The sequence below is a fragment of the Zophobas morio genome, unplaced genomic scaffold (genome assembly GCF_036711695.1).
Source record: "Zophobas morio isolate AGI-343-1 ecotype UQ-CSIRO unplaced genomic scaffold, CSIRO_AGI_Zmor_V1 ptg000020l, whole genome shotgun sequence".
NCBI lineage: Eukaryota > Metazoa > Arthropoda > Insecta > Coleoptera > Tenebrionidae > Zophobas > Zophobas morio.
Window position 1 is genome coordinate 4,402,253 of NW_026972125.1, and position 20,888 is coordinate 4,423,140.

The following is a 20,888-nucleotide window of genomic DNA, read 5'->3' on the forward strand; positions in this document are numbered from 1 at the left end:
CTACTCTTAATACTGTTAATTAAAAACAGATAAATTGATATTTTCCTTCTATTAATTATTCGATCTACGCCTTATATTGCAAGGGTTTTTTCTTCATTTATAGTGATAGTGATACTAATGTTTTATTCGCGATATTACAATTATATAAAACGTAGGTATATAAAATATAAACGTAAATAATCTAAACCAACCAACATTTTGGACAGTTTGTTATCAATTTTTAAATTCTTTAAATTTAAGCTCTTAATTTTTTCTTTTAAACAATAAATTTCGTCTTCTTTCTGTAGCAATAAATTTTGGTAGGACTGTCCTAAACACTCGATTTGTAAATTGTTTATCAGTGGATACCGAATTTTGGATTTTGATATTTTTTCGGTAATTGTGTTTTCTGGATTGATAATTTTAAATGGAGCTTTATATTTGAAATTTTAAGCTTTAAAGTATTTAGGTACAGCGTTCTCTTTTAACTTTAAATCGTACACGAAATCTTCTTGATACCTTTTTTATTGCTTTTTTTAGCATTTTTGGGGTCGTCTTTTTAACCTTCCTTTTTTCGGATCACGTTTTTGTCGGTTTTTTTTGTAAAGTTTTTGGATTTTTTTTTTCTAGATTTTTTCGGCCTCTGGTGTTTTTCCCCATTTTTTGTTGTTATTTTGTCCCCTTTTTATAGCTTTTCTTTGTCAACCATTTTTCTATCTTTCCTTCAAGCTTTTTCCTTTCCCATTTTTCATTACGTCTTTCTGTACATTTTCTGATTGCATTTTTGACATTTTTCCCCTTGTATTTTTATTTTTGTAGACTTTTTTGGCTCCATTTTTTTTGCATTTTTTGTACATTTTTTTGTCCCCTATTTAGCTGACTTGGATTTCCGGAATACACAAAGACATTCGAGAGGAAGAAGTGGTAGGCTACATTGTGGGTGAGGATAGGTCTTTATTTAGTACTGAATATATCTGCGTGTCAAAAAAATTTTCCTTTGCGCAATGCAATCAATCGTCGAAGTAGATCTAGACTCCTACAGTAATATAACCAATGCTGGGAAATTACTTGTCGGGTATGACTACTGTAAAGTTTGAGACGCAATTGAAGTTCGTCGATGCTTCAAATGCTCAGGTTTTAATCACATGTCAGGTCAAAGTATAGCAAAATCTCCTATTTGTCCAAATTGTGCCGGGGCTCATGTGCTAAAAGACTGTCTGTCTGAATCTTTGAAATGTACTCATTGTAGTTCTCACAAAGACAAAAATCCGGATATTTCCGATAACCATGCGGCCTGGGATATTGACAAGTGCTCGATGTACCAAAATCAATTTCAAAAGCTTAAGGCTTTAATACTTGATACTAAGTAGCAATCACAGAATTCGCAGATGATTAATAGTTCTGCCACCAAACTATCTCTTATGAATAATTCTTTATCCAGTTGTTCAGCCAATTCGTCATTTTTGTGTTGTTATTATCAGAATGTTAGAGGTTTATGCACCAAAACAAGGGAATTATACTTATTCTTAATTTCTGAAACGCATTTAAAATTAATTGCACTATCTGAAACTTGGTTGCATAATGGTGTAAAGGGTGAGGAATTAATAGATGCAGCTAAATGCAACGTATATCCTAAAGATCTCAACTTCATAGCGTGTAGAGTACTTTTAGCGATGGATCGTACTATATCTTCCTGTATCTGTGATAATCCTATGTGCAACAACATCTGCCTACTATTGATCTATTGTTAATAAAAATCAACTTCAATTCCCGTACTATCTATGTTCTAGTCATATACATACCACCTCACTGTGATAATAATTATTATGTGATATTTTTTGATTTTCTGTTGTCTATGTCTTTTTTGTATGAGTCTCAACTAATTATTTTTGGTGACTTTAATTGTCCGGAGTTTATTCGAGATACATCAAGCATAACCTTACCTACTATACCTCATCAGTGTATACAAAATTTTATTTCTTTTTACGATCTGAAACAATGCAATAATATTTTAAATAGTAACAATCGACTTCTTGATCTTCTTCTTATTAATGAAGGCAATCACTGGATTGTTTCTCATGCACATGATCCACTTCTACCTGAGGACCGTCACCATCCTGCTCTTGCAGTTGAAATCAAAATGCCAAGGTAACACCGTAAGAAATTTCCAATTTCGGTGGAGTCTGATTATAATTTTAGTAAATGCAATTTTAATATTATGTATGAGAAACTTTTGTTAGTGGACTGGTCGGTTTTTAATAATTTTAACACTGTCGAGGAAGCCGTTTCTAAGTTCTATCAAATCTTAGATGAGATTTTCCAAATGCATGTCCCAAGGAAAGTAACTTATGTAGGTAATTATCCCAATTGGTTCAGTGGCTCTATTATCAAGACAGTGAAGCAAAAGAAATCTGCTTGGAAAAAGTACAGTAAACCTAAATCTCCAGATGACTATCTGACATTTAAAACTTTGAGAACCCAGTTGAAATCTAAAATAAAAGATGCCCATAAATTGTATTTGCAACGAATGAATTCCTGTGTTACGTTACACCCTAGGAGGTTTCGGGCACTTATAAACTCGAAAAAAAAATCAGATCTTTTTCTACAGAATATGACTTACAAAGATTCAAACCTCTCCAATCCCAAGGATATTTTTGATGCGTTTGCTAATCACTTTGCCCAATTATTTACTGACAAAAATCCACCTGTTAATCTTAAGTGTACGAGTCCAAATAAAAATATTCTAAACATAAAACACATCAGTGCAGAGAATTTATATAACGCCATTAAGAACTTAAAACCCAAAATGACTAACGGACCTGATCAAATACCAGCTTTTGTGACGAAAGATTGTGCAAATGTGTTCACGATACCATTGACTATTATATTCAACCTTATTTTAAAGACGTGTACTTTTCCTAATTAATGGAAGTACCTTAGAATTTGCCCTGTTTACAAGAAAGGACAAAAATCAAATGTTGAAAATTATAGGCCCATAGCTATTATTTCTAATTTTGCCAAGGTGTTCGAAACACTATTACATAATATTTTGTCCCATCGTATATCACAAATGATTTCCTCAACTCAGCATGGTTTTACCAAAGGACGCTCCACTATGACAAATCTTCTTTCCATAACACAATTTTTAAGTGATTCATTAGACAACCAATGCCAAGTGGACGTTATTTATACTGATTTATCAAAGGCATTTGATAAAATTGACCATCGCCTCCTAATGCAAAAGTTGGAATGTTTTGGGTTTTCGGACTCATTAGTTTTATTGTTAAATTCTTATTTAGACAGTCGATATTTATTTGTTAAAATCAATGGACTTAAACCAGAACTGTTCAAACAAGAGACTGGTGTTACACAAGGTTCCGTATTAGGTCCCTTGCTTTGCAATATGTATATTAATGACATTGTTGATGCCATAGATGTGCATTCCCTTCTCTTTGCGGATGATCTGAAGATTTATACTGTAGTCAATTCATATCATGATTCTCTTCTGCTTCAAAAATGTCTTAACTGAGAAAAGAAAAACCCATTATTTACAGATACAGCATTGACAACACCGTTTTTACTAGGCGATCTTGGGGTGGTCTTCGAGTCAAAACTTTCATTCAGTCAACATGTTCAGGCCATAACTGAGTCTGCTTTCAAATCCTTAAAAGCCTTGTCATCCGGAATGGTCGGGAGTTTGGTGATATTGAAACACTGAAATCACTCTATTTCACTTACTGTAGATCTTGTCAGAGGAGGCCAGTGGCGCCTGAGCAAACAGCTCCCCGTCAAGGGCGCCACTCCCGTGACGTCACAGCAATAAACCAATATAATCTTGTAATCATTGGCGTCTCGTAAATTCTCCCAGGAAAGTCATCGAATGTACACGCTACTGACCACAGCCAGTCATTACTCATGCTTGAATTATAGCATTTTCGAATGAACTTCGCACAACACATACGAGATCTTGTATGATTAAGATTTAACTTATAATGCGTATACCACACACAACATTGCCTACACATTTTTCTCTTCCGCAAATACCGGTACGCTCCGCTACGATAAATGTTCAAACCCAGCAAAATCATCGCCTCCTAATTAGAACACAACAATCCCACGCTAGCTAAGATAAATACGCGCAACCTCCTCCCGACTAAAACCTCTGATTAAGTCATTCAGCATTGTTTCATCGAGCATAAAAACAAATTCGAGCGAATTATTATCCCGACGGTAATTTGGCCGTTTGAGACAGGCGAAATCCATCATTTTTATTGCCTAACAGAACTCGACGAGAACCCAAACGTCAGCGCTTCGTTACCGAACGATTTCTGCGGAAAAAGTCGCTTTCGCTAAACCAACACAGGCATAATGCGCCAATAAGGCATCAATAGGAGAGTATTGAAAAAGCAGATGGCGGCCATCGGCGAATAAATCACCGGCAACAACGGCTAATTGAATAAAAGTACTTACAAGCAAGCGGAAGCGAGGCGCTACACAATATATCTCGGGGAATCAGGTGTATAATGGTGCAAAACACGACTCGGGGATAATGCGATTAGAGGAGAAGCGAAGCGATCTAGCAGGCGCGGATTTTTGCTTTTTATAAATAATGCTTATATGTTATTGTACAACAAAAAAATTCGTATTGCCACAACGAAAACGAATTTATAATAAATGTTCAAAATGCCTTAAAAAATTGTCTTATTGACAATTAATTTGTAAATGTACTTAAAAAAAAAATTAAGAATGCGAGCGCAGCGAGCACGTTTAGGTGATATTAACAATTACTCCTCAGTGTCCCTGAGAAGCTAAAATATTCAGTTTTGCAATTCTTGATTTAATCCAGAAAATAAATTGACCCAGTGATTTTTTTTTAGACACCTTGTATAAGCAAATCTAAAAAATATCAATGCAATGATAAATTATAGTACTTGCTACAATAAGACCGAATCTGGCAAATAGCATACCCTCTAAGAAAAGAGAGGGCGGGTGGGTGGGGCTAGTACCTGTTAAGACTGATTTTGGCAAATCATATATTCTCTAAGAAAAGACAGGGTGGGTGGGCGGGGCTAGGACTTGCTACTATAAGACTAAACACTACTAAGAATTGTCACTTAAATGAAGAGCGGGTGGGTGGGCGGGCTTACTGCTTGTTTATAAAAGACTCTCTAGGAAAAAGTTAAACTTAGCCCCACCCACCCACCCGTTCTCTCATTTTTTTTTCTAAAATAAGAAATAAATCTTATACCAAATAGTACAACAAAAAGGTTACGATTGGTGCTTTTATATACATATATTATATATACCAGTGGCGGCTGGTGGGTCAAAATTTCGGGTCGGCCAAATATTTTGAGTCTACACCTTGGTGTTATATATTTTCGTAATGTATGGCTGCTACACATTAACCACTGACATTTTACGTGCCAGGATGTACAAAACATCTCAAATGTTTCGACCTGTTAAAATAATTTTTTATAGGAAATTGACAATGTCAGTTTGATTCCAAATACTATTAATCCTTAATTCTACTTGTTCTGCTTTATCATTAATTGAGAACCACCCAAAACATTATTTTTACTGAGTTCCCCGTCGACCGGCGGCTATACGGCTTGCCGACCCCGGACATCCACAATTAAATAATAATAATTAAATAATGACATGCAGTTAAAAAATATAAAAAAAAGTAATAATAAAAGTACCAACTGTTAACTATCTTCATTTACATTTATTTTTTTTAATGTATATGACAAATTGTCAAATAAATTAATTGAATAATTGAAAAATTAAAATGATTTAAAACTTTAAATTCGTTTCTGAAATATCTGAAAACGCTTAGATGCTGAAAATACAGAAAAAGCGCATTTATGTTGTAGCTAAGTTATGTACGAAAAATAAAATTTTAGATAATAATTTAATGTAATTTTTTTCGTTTATTATTCATACAGAGGAAAATGTATTAAATCGACAATTATTATTAAAAAAAAATAGTATGCACTGAAGAACATCGAAGCCGTTATTGTTTTGTAATTTGGTTAGCTATCTTAAATATTAAGCGTTTTAAAAACTAAATTCGCGTTGCTGGGTACGGCGAAGGAGGATTTCGCCGGACCTGGCACAACATACGTTCCGCCAGGTCTTTGTCTACTACAGTGTGCTAGACAAAGAGAACGATGAAACCGTAAGCTGCTACGAAGTCGAAACATCGAGCATAATGCATTCCTGGATACGGCGTGCCGAAATCTCGCCGGCAAAGCGTGTTTATCAGCATTTAAAATTAGCAACAAATGCTTTATTTTGTACCTACAATATAATAAAATATATTTTTAATATATATGATCTATCCTAACGTACATTCAAACTTTATTTCTTTTTTTATTTTCTAATTTCAACGCTTACTAAGTATTTTAAAATGACTGGTACGGCGTGGCCGACCCTGCTGCCCCTGACCAGCCGCCCCTGATATATACCTATTTTCAACAACACCAAATACCTTTTGATATTGTAAGTATTTTATTATTGAAAGAAGACTGTATGTAGTAAGAAAATCGAAGGATAAATCCCACCCACCCGCCCCATCTCAATTGTGACTAACCTTTTTATTCGTCCTGAGGCGGAGAACGAAAAGAAGACAATTACCCTTTTTTTTTTAGAAAAAAAGTTTAAGGCGTCCAAATTGGAAAATCGGTTCTACTTTCAAAATTTGTGAAGTACTTATTCTGAAAGTTCTTTCTTATGTATCTTTAAAATTGTACTTTAAGGTACATAAGACATTTTTTTTGTTTACAAGTTTTTCATTTCAATTTTTACTTCCCGAGCGTAAGCAAAGGAAGTATTGTAATCGAGTCCGTCGGCCGACTCTCTACTTTTACGTTTTCTCGATCTTTCATGACCCCTAGAAGACGAAGAAATAGGTCTCCCATTTCCGTCTGTCTGTCCGTCCGTCTGTCCGTCCGTCTGTCCGTCCGTCTGTCCGTCTGTTGTCCCGGATTTTTATTAGACAGATAATCTCCGAAAGTACTCGACCGATTGTTGTGAAATTTTGTACTTATATTAAGACTATCATGTAGATGGTAAAACGCTAACCAAAATTTGTCTAATCATCCCCACCACTAATGCGATGACGTCACTTCAAAATTGTACATAGTAAATGGGTTTTCAATTGTATAAAATAACATAGTCCTACACATGTAGTTTACAACTCTGAATCGACTTTTCACCCGAAACGTCCAGATTTTTGGAAAAAAAAATCAAAATTATAAAACAACATTTTGAAATTTAATTTTTAATCTGCTAACCAGAATGCTCTGAAATCTTGCAGATGTTTTAAGGTCATAAAGAGCATAATAAATGTTTAGTCAAAATATATTTGCTTATCCCCTCCAAAAACTTGATGACGTCAGCTCGAAAGTTTGCCGAATAAATCATATCTAAAATGTACAAAATATGATGAGCCTGTACTTGTCATTTATCACTCCATTCATATTTTTTGGATTTGCATATACAGAGTGACTCAAAAAAATTAATGAATGCGTAAATATATTTTATTGATTTAATCAGGAACTACAAAACGGAATGCTCTGACATCTTGCAGATGTTTTCAGGTTATAAAGGGCATAATAAATGTTTAGTCAAAATATATTTGCTTATCCCCTCCAAAAACTTGATGACGTCAGCTCGAAAATTTGCCGAATAAATCATATCTAAAATGTACAAAATATGATCAGTCTGTACTTGTGATCTATCACTCCATTCATATTTTTTGGATTTGCATATACAGGGTGATTCAAGAAAATAAATGAAAGCGTAAATTTATTTTACTGATTTACTCAGGAACTACAAAACCGAATGCTTCGAAATCTTGAAGACATTTTAAAATTATCATAAGCATGGTAAATTTTTGATCAAAACGTATTTGGTCGTCCCCCCTAAAAAATTTATGATGTCACCACAAAATTTAGCTGAAAAAATCCTATCTAAAATGTACAAAATATGGTGAGTCTCTTCTTGTGATTTATCATTCCATTCAAATTTTTTCGATTTGCATATACAGGGTGACTCAAAAAAATTAATGAATGCGTAAATTTATTTTATTGATTTAATCAGGAACTACAAAACCGAATGCTTTGAAATCTTGCAGATGTTTTAAGGTTATAAAGAGCATAATAAATTTTTAGTCAAAATATATCTGGTTATCTTCTACAAAAAACTGATGACGTCAGCTCAAAAGTTTTCCGAATAAATCGTATCTAAAATGTACAAAATATGATGAGTCTGTACTTGTGATTTATCATTCCAATCATATTTTTGGATTTGCATATGCAGAGTGACTCAAAAAAATTAATGAAAGCGTGAATTTATTTTATCGATTTAATCAGGAATTAGAAAACCGAATGCTTTGAAATCTTGGGAATATTTTAAAGTTATTATAAGCATGGTAAACTTTTGTTCAAAATGTATTTCTTCATCCCTCCTAAAAAAATTGATGACGTCACCCTCAAATTTTGCTGAATAAATCCTATCTAAAATGCAAAAAATATGATGAGTTTGTACTTGTGATGTATCATTCCATTCATATTTTTTAGATTTTCTTAAGAGGTGGTTCAAAAAAATTAATGAAGTCAATTTATTTTATTGATTAAATTAAAGGCAACACTTATTATTAGTATTACACCCCAACCAACCCAATTTGGTAGACACAAAATTCGTTAAAGGAAAAACTCGGTTGAAACATAAGGGTAGCACGCTTATTTATATCGACTTTAACATTACAGACCTGCATTTGTTTTATGCGCTCACTTGGTTCCGCGAATGTGAAATAGACATGTTTATAATCAACCAATTGTGAATTTCACCGTCAAGAATTAAAATAAAACCCAATGTTTTATATAATAAGCGGAAGTCGAAGCAATAAAACCGATGGTCGTTTTGTTTACAGTTTCTCTGTTTGACTCTCACGTATGCTGTTACGCCTGTCATCTTAAATTAAGAATGTTTATACATACACGATTTTCAGTTGCCTCTGATACGTATACGTGAGTAAATTGTTTCGTTATTTTATTGATTATTACAAATCAATATTCAAAACGACCCAGTTCATTTTCCCGAAAATTTGAGAATATAATAATTTTATTCTTAGTATTACACTACATCTATCCCAACTGATATACGTGTCCTTGCAAAAATGTTGATGACGTCATCGCAATTTTTTTTTTAAATTCCCACTACAAAAATATAATGAGAAAAAAAACACAATAGGCATGCAGTCGTCAAGTTTCCGACAGCGAGGGAAGTACTGTCTAAACTCTTTAGACCAATTTTTTGAGTTTTTAATTCTATAATTTTTAAGTTTCCATTTTTCAGTTGTTTGATATTTTGATTTTTCGATTTTTCAATTCTCAAGTTCTCGATCTTAATTTTTCATTTTTTGTTGTTTCAATTTTGTATGTTTTCATTTTTTCTATTTTTTAATTTGAAAATTTTCAGTTTGCGACTTCCCAGTTTCTTAGTTTTTAGTTTTCAACTTCAGTTTTTCAAATTTTCAATTTGGCTGTTTTGCAGTTTTTCGATATTTAAACTTTACAGTTTTGAAATTAGTCCAATTTTCAGTTTTTTAGATATTTTGATTTTCCGTTTGCAAATTTTAGAATTTTTCATTTTTCTAGTTTCCATTGTTCAAATTTTCAATTTTTAGTTGCTCGTTTTTTAATTTTTCGAGTTCTCAATTTTCCAAAAAAAAGACAAATTTATTCGATCGACATTTTTTTAAATTATTTTCCCTAATGGACGTTTCTTCGAGAAATTGGGAAATCGAAAAATTGGCAATACGAAAAATCAAAAGCTGAAAAATCGAAAAAAGAAAAAGTCTCCAAAAATGTAAAAAACGGATAATGCTACAAAAAAACTTCAAAAGCATAATGAAAAAAAACAACTAAAAAATGAGGAAAAAAACTAAAAAAGGATGAGAAGAAATCCGCGGCTTTAAACTTGCCAAATTTTTCACGTTGTAGTCCGTTAATTTTTCACCAACTAAATTCTTAATTTTATTAGCGTCGTCAGTATCACCACAACTTATGATAATGCTTCCATTACGACCAGGCTTAACACAGGCAACATCAAGATTCAATTTAACAGAATCAACTTGACTCAATAAATCTTTTTTTGTAGTAGAAATCGACTGTTTAGTGTCTTTTGGTTGCAAAATAACAGTAGATAACAGAGATAACAGAGCTCACAAGGTTTGAATAAGAATGATTTTTTGTTGAACTTTCAGAAGGTAGAGTTTCCTTAACTTGATTTAGAATTTCATTATTATGATTTAGACACTTTACGACAGATTCTTTTAAGGCATCAATTTTGGAGCTTTCCTCTAAAATAAGGCATTCATTACACATATAGCGAAAATTTCCGTATTTGCACGAGATTTTAAGGTCACTCTCTTCAATTTTCAAACACTTTGTGTGATCTTTATTATCACAGGCAAAGCACTTGTGATCCTTCTCGAAGCCCTTAATGTGAATGCTTATTTTTACGGTTGTTTTAGAAAATATTGTTAAAAATTAATAATTAATACTGCCAGATACTTTTCGTCGGCGGTAACTTTTACCGGACGCTTTAAAGCTCCCAAAAAATAATGTAACTTTACTAATAATCTCTGTCTTGATTTTTATATATGATATTCAGGGAATTATTTCAATAAACTTTGTAAGCAGTCAGACCAATCGGAGGGGCCAAATATTCCCCCAAACACACACAAAGAGTCGCTATTAATCCTTGTTTTTTTTTTTTAATATACATATAGAGTTTTCCTGCAACAACAGGAAAGTTAAACATGTTTCAGTTTTTTGTTGGGAAAGGAAGACTTGATATATTAAGAAAAATGGAGAAAATACAAGGCCCGCCCACCCACCCCTTCTCAATTGTGATGAATGCTTTATTCATCGTGAGTCGAAGGGCGGAGTTTAGTTGCAAAATTCGCATTTCTCTACAAGAAATTACCATATGAAATTCATCACAATTGCGATTGGGGCGGGTGGGTGGGGCTTACTCTTTGTTTTTTTTTTTAATATATAGTTTCCTTTCAACAACAGGAAAGTTAAACATGTTTTCAGTTTTTTGTTGGGAAAGAAAGACTTCTTATATTAAGAAAAAATGGACAAACTACAAGCCCCGCCCACCCACCCCTTCTCAATTGTAATGAATGTTTTATTCATCGCGAGTCGAAGGGCGGAGTTTAGTTGAAAAATCCTCATTCCTCTACAAGAAATTACCATATGAAATTCATCATAATTGAGATTGGGACGGGTGGGTGGGGCTTAATCTTTTTTTTGTTTTATAATACATAGAGTTTTCTTTCAACAACAGGAAAGTTAAACATGTTTTCAGTTTTTTCTTGGGAAAGAAAGACTTCTTATAGTAAGAAAAAATGGACAAAATACAAGCCCCTCCCACCCACCCCTTCTCAATTGTGACGAATGATTTATTCATCGTGAGCTGAAGGGCGGAGTTTAGTTGCAAAATTCTCATTTCTCTACAACAAATTACCATATGAAATTCATCACAATAGAGGGGTGGGCGGGTGGGTGGGGCTTACTCTTTGGTTTTTGTTTAATATATAGTTTCCTTTCAACAACAGGAAAGTTAAACATGTTTTCAGTTTTTTGTTGTAAAAGGAAGACTTGGTATATTAAGAAAAAACGGACAAAATACAAGCCCCGCCCACCCACCCCTTCTCAATTGTGATGAATGTTTTATTCATCGCGAGTCGAAGGGCGGTGTTTAGTTGCAAAATTCTCATTTCTCTAAAAGAAATTACCATATGAAATTCATCACAATTGAGACTGGGGCGGGCGGGTGGGGCTTAATCTTTTTTTTGTTTTATAATACATAGAGTTTTCTTTCAATAACAGGAAAGTTAAACATGCTTTCAGTTTTTTGTTGGTAAAGGAAGACTTTTTATATTAAGAAAAAATGGACAAAATACAAGCCCCGCCCACCCACCCCTTCTCAATTGTGATAAATGCGTTGTTCATCGTGCGCTGAAGGGCGAAATTTAGTTGCAAAATCCTCATTTCTCTACAACAAATTACCATTTGAAATTCATCACAATTGAAATTGGGGTGGGTGGGTGGGGCTTAATCTTTGTTTTTTTTTTAATACATAGAGTTTTCTTTCATCAACAGGATAGTTAACCATGCTTTTAGATTCTTTTTGGGAAAAGAAGTCTTGGTGTATTAAGAAAAATGGACAAAATACAAGCCCCGCCCACCCACCCACATTTTAAAATTTGAAAAGTTGAAAAATTGAGAAACCGTAGGATAAAACAATCGAAAAATTGAAAAAACCACATTATAAAAAACGAAAAATTGAAAATCCAAAAAGTAAAAAGTCGACAAATCAACAAATCCAGAACTCGAAAAATTGGAAAGTCGAAATACTAAAAAAATTCCAAAACTCAAATATCGAAAAATTGAAAAATTGAAGAATCGAAAAACTGAAAAGTCAAAAAATTGAGGGTAATATCTAAAAACTGGAACATAAAAAACTTGAAAAGTCGAAAAGTCGCAAACTTAAAAAATCGAAAAATCGATAAACCAAAAACCTGAAAAATCAAATATTGAAGAACTGAAGAACTGAAAGATCGAAATTTCGGGAAGTGGAGAAATGGGAAAACTGAAAATTCAGAAATGTGAAAATTTCAATACTTAGAAAATATTCAAGAACTGAAAAATCGAAAAATCGAAAATTTAAAACAGTGAAAAATTAAAATATCGTAAAATTGAAAAGGAATTCAAACATCAAAAAATCAAAAAATAAAAATCGAAGAACTGAAAATTCAACAAATCGAAACTCGAAAATTTAAAAAATCGGAAAAATCAAAAATCGAGATATCGAAAAATCGAAAAATTGAAACATCGAAAAATACAAAAACTGCCACATCGAGAAATCGAAAAATCAAAAGATCGAGAACTCGAGGAGTCGAAAGATCGAGAAGTCGAAAAATTGAAAAATTCAGAGACCGAAATAGGCCAAAATCGAAAAATCGAAAAGTTAAAAATGGAAAAATTGATAAATCCAGAGACTGAAGAATTTAAAGATCGAAACATCTCGATAAATTGAGATCCAAAAAAATTTAAAAATCGAAAATTGAAAAATTCGGAAAATTGAAAAATTAAAATTTAGAATTGGAAACTCGAGAAAAATTTAGAATTTTAAAAATTGAAACAGTACGATATGGAAAAGTTAAAAAATTGAGAAATAGAAATATAAAACAGTCGAAAAATTGAAAATTCTAAAGTTTTATAAAACGAAAAACTGAAAATCCAAAAAATAAAAAATCGAAAAATTCAGAAGTCGAAAAATCGGACAGTCGAAAAATCTAAAGATTGAATAAACTCAAAACTGGAAGAAATATCCAAAAATTGAGAAATGAAATAATTAGAGTTTTCTTTCAACAACAGGATAGTTAACCATGCTTTTAGTTTCTTTTTGGGAAAAGAAGTCTTGGTGTATTAAGAAAAATGGACAAAATACAAGCCCCGCCCACCCACCCACATTTTTAAAATTGAAAAGTTGAAAAATTGAGAAACCGAAGGATAAAACAATCGAAAAATTGAAAAAACCACATTATAAAAAACGAAAAATTGAAAATCCAAAAAGTAAAAAGTCGACAAATCAACAAATCCAGAACTCGAAAAATTGAAAAGTCGAAATACTAAAAAATCCCAAAACTCAAATATCGAAAAATTGAAAAATTGAAGAATCGAAAAACTGAAAAGTCAAAAAATTGAGGGTAATATCTAAAAACTGGAACATAAAAAACTTGAAAGTCGAAAAATTGAAAAACCAAAAACCTGAAAAATCAAATACATATTGAAGAACTGAAGAACTGAAAGATCGAAATTTTGGGAAGTGGAGAAATGGGAAAACTGAAAATTCAGAAACGTGAAAATATTACAACTTAAAAAATATTCAAGAACTGAAAAATCGAAAAATCGAAAATTTAAAACATTAAAAAATTAAAATGTCGTAAAATTGAAAAGGAATCCAAACATCAAAAAATCAAAAAATAAAAATCGAAGAACTGAAAATTCAACAAATCGAATCTCGAAAAATCGATAAATTGAAACATCGAAAAATACAAAAACTGCTACATCGAGAAATCGAAAAATCAAAAGATCGGGAACTCGAGGAGTCGAAAGATCGAGAAGTCGAAAAATTGAAAAATTCAGAGACCGAAATAGGCCAAAATCGAAAAATCGAAAAGTTAAAAATGGAAAAATTGATAAATCCAGAGATTGAAGAATTTAAAGATCGAAACATCTCGATAAATTGAGATCCAAAAAAATTTAAAAATCGAAAATTGAAAAATTCGGAAAATTGAGAAATTAAAATATAGAATTGGAAACTCGAGAAAAATTTAGAATTTTAAAAATTGAAACAGTACAATATGGAAAAGTTTAAAAATTGAGAAATCGAAATATAAAACAGTCGAAAAATTGAAAATTCTAGTTTTATAAAACGAAAAACTGAAAATCCAAAAAATAAAAAATCGAAAAATTCAGAAGTCGAAAAATCGGAAAGTGGAAGAATCTAAAGATTGAATAAACCCAAAACTGGAAGAAATATCCAAAAATTGAGAAATGAAATAATTAGAGTTTTCTTTCAACAACAGGATAGTTATCCATGCTTTTAGTTACTTTTTGGGAAAAGAAGACTTGGTGTATTAAGAAAAATGGACAAAATACAAGCCCCGCCCACCCACCCACATTTTTAAAATTGAAAAGTTGAAAAATTGAGAAACCGAAGGATAAAACAATCGAAAAATTGAAAAAACCACATTATAAAAAACGAAAAATTGAAAATCCAAAAAGTAAAAAGTCGACAAATCAACAAATCCAGAACTCGAACAATTGAAAAGTCGAAAAACTAAAAAATCCCAAAACTCAAATATCGAAAAATTGAAAAATTGAAGAATCGAAAAACTGAAAAGTCAAAAAATTGAGGGTAATATCTAAAAACTAGAATATAAAAAACTTGAAAAGTCGAAAAGTCGCAAACTTAAAAAACCGAAAAATTGAAAAACCAAAAACCTGAAAAATCAAATATTGAAGAACTGAAGAACTGAAAGATCGAAATTTTGGGAAGTGGAGAAATGGGAAAACTGAAAATTCAGAAACGTGAAAATTGTAATAGTTAGAAAACATTCAAGAACTTAAAAATCGAAAATTTAAAGCATTGAAAAATTAAAATATCGTAAAATTGAAAAGAAATCCAAACATCAAAAAATCAAAAAATAAAAATCGAAGAACTGAAAATTCAACAAGTCCAAAGTCGAAAATTTAAAAAATCGGAAAAATAAAAAATCGAGATATCGAAAAATCGATAAATTGAAACATCGAAAAATACAAAAACTGCTACATCGAGAAATCGAAAAATCAAAAGATCGGGAACTCGAGGAGTCGAAAGATCGAGAAGTCGAAAAATTGAAAAATTCAGAGACCGAAATAGGCCAAAATCGAAAAATCGAAAAGTTAAAAATGGAAAAATTGATAAATCGAGAAACTGAAGAATTTAAAGATCGAAACATCTCGATAAATTGAGATCCAAAAAAATTTAAAAATCGAAAATTGAAAAATTCGGAAAATTGAAAAATTAAAATATAGAATTGGAAACTCGAGAAAAATCTAGAATTTTAAAAATTGAAACAGTAAAATATGGAAGAGTTGAAAAATTGAGAAATCGAAATATAAAACAGTCGAAAAATTGAAAACTCTAAAGTTTTATAAAACGAAAAACTGAAAATCCAAAAAATAAAAAATCGAAAAATTCAGAAGTCGAAAAATCGGAAAGTCGAAGAATCGAAATATTGAATAAACCCAAAACTGGAAGAAATATCCAAAAATTGAGAAATGAAATAATTAGAGTTTTCTTTCAACAACAGGATAGTTAACCATGCTTTTAGTTTCTTTTTGGGAAAAGAAGACTTGGTGTATTAAGAAAAATGGACAAAATACAAGCCCCGTCCACCCACCCACATTTTAAAAATTCAAAAGTTGAAAAATTGAGAAACCATAGAATAAAACAATCGAAAAACTGAAAAAACCACATTATAAAAAACGAAAAATTGAAAATCCAAAAAGTAAAAAGTCGACAAATCAACAAATCCAGAACTCGAAAAATTGAAAAGTCGAAATACTAAAAAATCCCAAAACTCAAATATCGAAAAATTGAAAAATTGAAGAATCGAAAAACTGAAAAGTCAAAAAATTGAGGATAATATCTAAAAACTGGAACATAAAAAACTTGAAAAGTCGAAAAGTCGTAAATTTAAAAAATCGAAAAATTGAAAAACCAAAAACCTGAAAAATCAAATATTGAAGAACTGAAGAACTGAAAGATCGAAATTTTGGGAAGTGGGGAAATGGGAAAACCGAAAATTCAGAAACGTGAAAATTTTAACAATTAAAAAATATTCAAGAACTGAAAAATCGAAAAATCGAAAATTTAAAACATTGAAAAATTAAAATGTCGTAAAATTGAAAAGGAATCCAAACATCAAAAAATCAAAAAATAAAAATCGAAGAACTGAAAATTCAACAAATCGAAACTCGAAAATTTAAAAAATCGGAAAAATCAAAAATCGAGATATAGAAAAATCGAAAAATTGAAACATCGAAAAATTCAAAAACTGCTACATCGAGAAATCGAAAAATCAAAAGATCGGGAACTCGAGGAGTCGAAAGATCGAGAAGTCGAATAATTGAAAAATTCAGAGACCGAAATAGGCCAAAATCGAAAAATCGAAAAGTTAAAAATGGAAAAATTGATAAATCCATAGACTGAAGAATTTAAAGATCGAAACATCTCGATAAATTGAGATCCAAAAAAATTTAAAAATCGAAAATTGAAAAATTCGGAAAATTGAAAAATTAAAATATAGAATTGGAAACTCGAGAAAAATCTAGAATTTTAAAAATTGAAACAGTAAAATATGGAAAAGTTGAAAAATTGAGAAATCGAAATATAAAACAGTCAAAAAATTGAAAATTCTAAAATTTTATAAAACGAAAAACTGAAAATCCAAAAAATAAAAAATCGAAAAATTCAGATGTCGAAAAATCGGAAAGTCGAAGAATATAAAGATTGAATAAACCCAAAACTGGAAGAAATATCCAAAAATTGAGAAATGAAATAATTAGAGTTTTCTTTCAACAACAGGATAGTTAACCATGCTTTTAGTTTCTTTTTGGGAAAAGAAGACTTGGTGTATTAAGAAAAGTGGACAAAATACAAGCCCCGCCCACCCACCCACATTTTAAAAATTGAAAAGTTGAAAAATTGAGAAACCGAAGGATAAAACAATCGAAAAATTGAAAAAACCACATTATAAAAAACGAAAAATTGAAAATCCAAAAAGTAAAAAGTCGACAAATCAACAAATCCAGAACTCGAAAAATTGAAAAGTCGAAATACAAAAAAATCCCAAAACTCAAATATCGAAAAATTGAAAAATTGAAGAATCGAAAAACTTAAAAGTCAGAAAATTGATTGAAATATCTGAAAACTGGAACATAAAAAACTTGAAAATGTCGAAAAGTCGCAAACTTAAAAAATCGAAATAATGAAAAACCAAAAACCTGAAAAATCAAATATTGAAGAACTGAAGAACTGAAAGATCGAAACTTTGTTAAGTGGAGAAATGGGAAAACTGAAAATTCAGAAACGTGAAAATTTTAAAACTTAAAAAATATTCAAGAACTGAAAAATCGAAAAATCGAAAATTTAAAACATTGAAATAATTAAAATGTCATAAAATTGAAAAGGAATCCAAACATCAAAAAATCAAAAAATAAAAATCAAAGAACTGAAAATTCAACAAATCGAAACTCGAAAAATCGAAAAATTGAAACATCGAAAAATACAAAAACTGCTACATCGAGAAATCGAAAAATCAAAAGATCGAAAACTCGAGGAGTCGAAAGATCGAGAAGTCGAAAAATTGAAAAATTCAGAGACCGAAATAGGCCAAAATCGAAAAATCGAAAAGTCAAAAATGGAAAAATTGATAAATCCAGAGACTGAAGAATTTAAAGATCGAAACATCTGGATAAATTGAGATCCAAAAAAATTTAAAAATCGAAAATTGAAAAATTCGGAAAATTGAAAAATTAAAATATAGAATTGGAAACTCGAGAAAAATCTAGAATTTTAAAAATTGAAACAGTAAAATATGGAAAAGTTGAAAAATTGAGAATACGAAATATAAAACAGTCGAAAAATTGAAAATTCTAAAGTTTTATAAAACGAAAAACTGAAAATCCAAAAAAAAAAATCGAAAAATTCAGAAGTCGAAAAATCGGAAAGTCGAAGAATCGAAATATTGAATAAACCCAAAACTGGAAGAAATATCCAAAAATTGAGAAATGAAATAATTAGAGTTTTCTTTCAACAACAGGATAGTTAACCATGCTTTCAGTTTCTTTTTGGGAAAAGAAGACTTGGTGTATTAAGAAAAGTGGACAAAATACAAGCCCCGCCCACCCACCCACATTTTAAAAATTGAAAAGTTGAAAAATTGAGAAACCGAAGGATAAAACAATCGAAAAATTGAAAAAACCACATTATAAAAAACGAAAAATTGAAAATCCAAAAAGGAAAAAGTCGACAAATCAACAAATCCAGAACTCGAAAAATTGAAAAGTCGAAATACCAAAAAATCCCAAAACTCAAATATCAAAAAATTGGAAAATTGAAGAATCGAAAAACTGAAAAGTCAAAAAATTGAGGGTAATATCTAAAAACTGGAACATAAAAAACTTGAAAGTCGAAAAATTGAAAAACCAAAAACCTGAAAAATCAAATACATATTGAAGAACTGAAGAACTGAAAGATCGAAATTTTGGGAAGTGGAGAAATGGGAAAACTGAAAATTCAGAAACGTGAAAATATTAAAACTTAAAAAATATTCAAGAACTGAAAAATCGAAAAATCGAAAATTTAAAACATTAAAAAATTAAAATGTCGTAAAATTGAAAAGGAATCCAAACATCAAAAAATCAAAAAATAAAAATCGAAGAACTGAAAATTCAACAAATCGAAACTCGAAAAATCGATAAATTGAAACATCGAAAAATACAAGAACTGCTACATCGAGAAATCGAAAAATCAAAAGATCGGGAACTCGAGGAGTCGAAAGATCGAGAAGTCGAAAAATCGAAAAATTCAGAGACCGAAATAGGCCAAAATCGAAAAATCGAAAAGTTAAAAATGGAAAAATTGATAAATCCAGAGACTGAAGAATTTAAAGATCGAAACATCTCGATAAATTGAGATCCAAAAAAATTTAAAAATCGAAAATTGAAAAATTCGGAAAATTGAAAAATTAAAATATAGAATTGGAAACTCGAGAAAAATCTAGAATTTTAAAAATTGAAACAGTACAATATGGAAAAGTTAAAAAATTGAGAAATCGAAATATAAAACAGTCGAAAAATTGAAAATTCTAAAGTTTTATAAAACGAAAAACTGAAAATCCAAAAAATAAAAAATCGAAAAATTCAGAAGTCGAAAAATCGGAAAGTCGAAGAATCCAAAGATTGAATAAACCCAAAACTGGAAGAAATATCCAAAAATTGAGAAATGAAATAATTAGAGTTTTCTTTCAACAACAGGATAGTTAACCATGCTGTCAGTTTCTTTTTGGGAAAAGAAGACTTGGTATATTAAGAAAAATGGACAAAATACAAGCCCCGCCCACCCACCCACGTTTTAAAAATTGAAAAGTTGAAAAATTGAGACATCGAAGGATAAAACAATCAAAAAATTAAAAAAACCACATTATAAAAAACGAAAAATTGAAAATTCGAAAAGTAAAAAGTCGACAAATCAACAAATCCAGAACTCGAAAAATTGAAAAGTCGAAATACTAAAAAATCCTAAAACTCAAATATCGAAAAATTGAAAAATTGAAGAATCGAAAAACTGAAAAGTCAAAAAATTGAGGGTAATATCTAAAAACTGGAACATAAAAAACTTGAAAGTCGAAAAATTGAAAAACCAAAAACCTGAAAAATCAAATACATATTGAAGAACTGAAGAACTGAAAGATCGAAATTTTGGGAAGTGGAGAAATGGGAAAACTGAAAATTCAGAAACGTGAAAATATTAAAACTTAAAAAATATTCAAGAACTGAAAAATCGAAAAATCGAAAATTTAAAACATTAAAAAATTAAAATGTCGTTAAATTGAAAAGGAATCCAAACATCAAAAAATCAAAAAATAAAAATCGAAGAACTGAAAATTCAACAAATCGAATCTCGAAAAATCGATAAATTGAAAGATCGAAAAATACAAAAACTGCTACATCGAGAAATCGAAAAATCAAAAGATAGAAAACTCTAGGAGTCGAAAGATCGAGAAGTCGAAAAATTGAAAAATTCAGAGACCGAAATAGGCCAAAATCGAAAAATCGAAGAGTTAAAAATGGGAAAGTTGATAAATCGAGAAACTGAAGAATTTAAAGATCGAAACATCTCGATAAATTGAAATCCAAAAAAATTTAAGAATCGAAAATTGAAAAATTCGAAAAATTTAAAAATTAAAATATAGAATGGGAAACTCGAGAAAAATCTAGAATTTAAAAAATTGAAACAGTAAAATATGGAAAAGTTGAAAAATTGAGAAATCGAAATATAAAGCAGTCGAAAAATTGAAAATTCTAAAATTTTATAAAACGAAAAACTGAAAATCCAAAAAATAAAAAATCGAAAAATTCAGAAGTCGAAAAATCGAAAAGTCGAAGAATTGAAATATTGAATAAACCCAAAACTGGAAGAAATATCCAAAAATTGAGAAATGAAATAATTAGAGTTTTCTTTCAACAACAGGATAGTTAACCATGCTTTTAGTT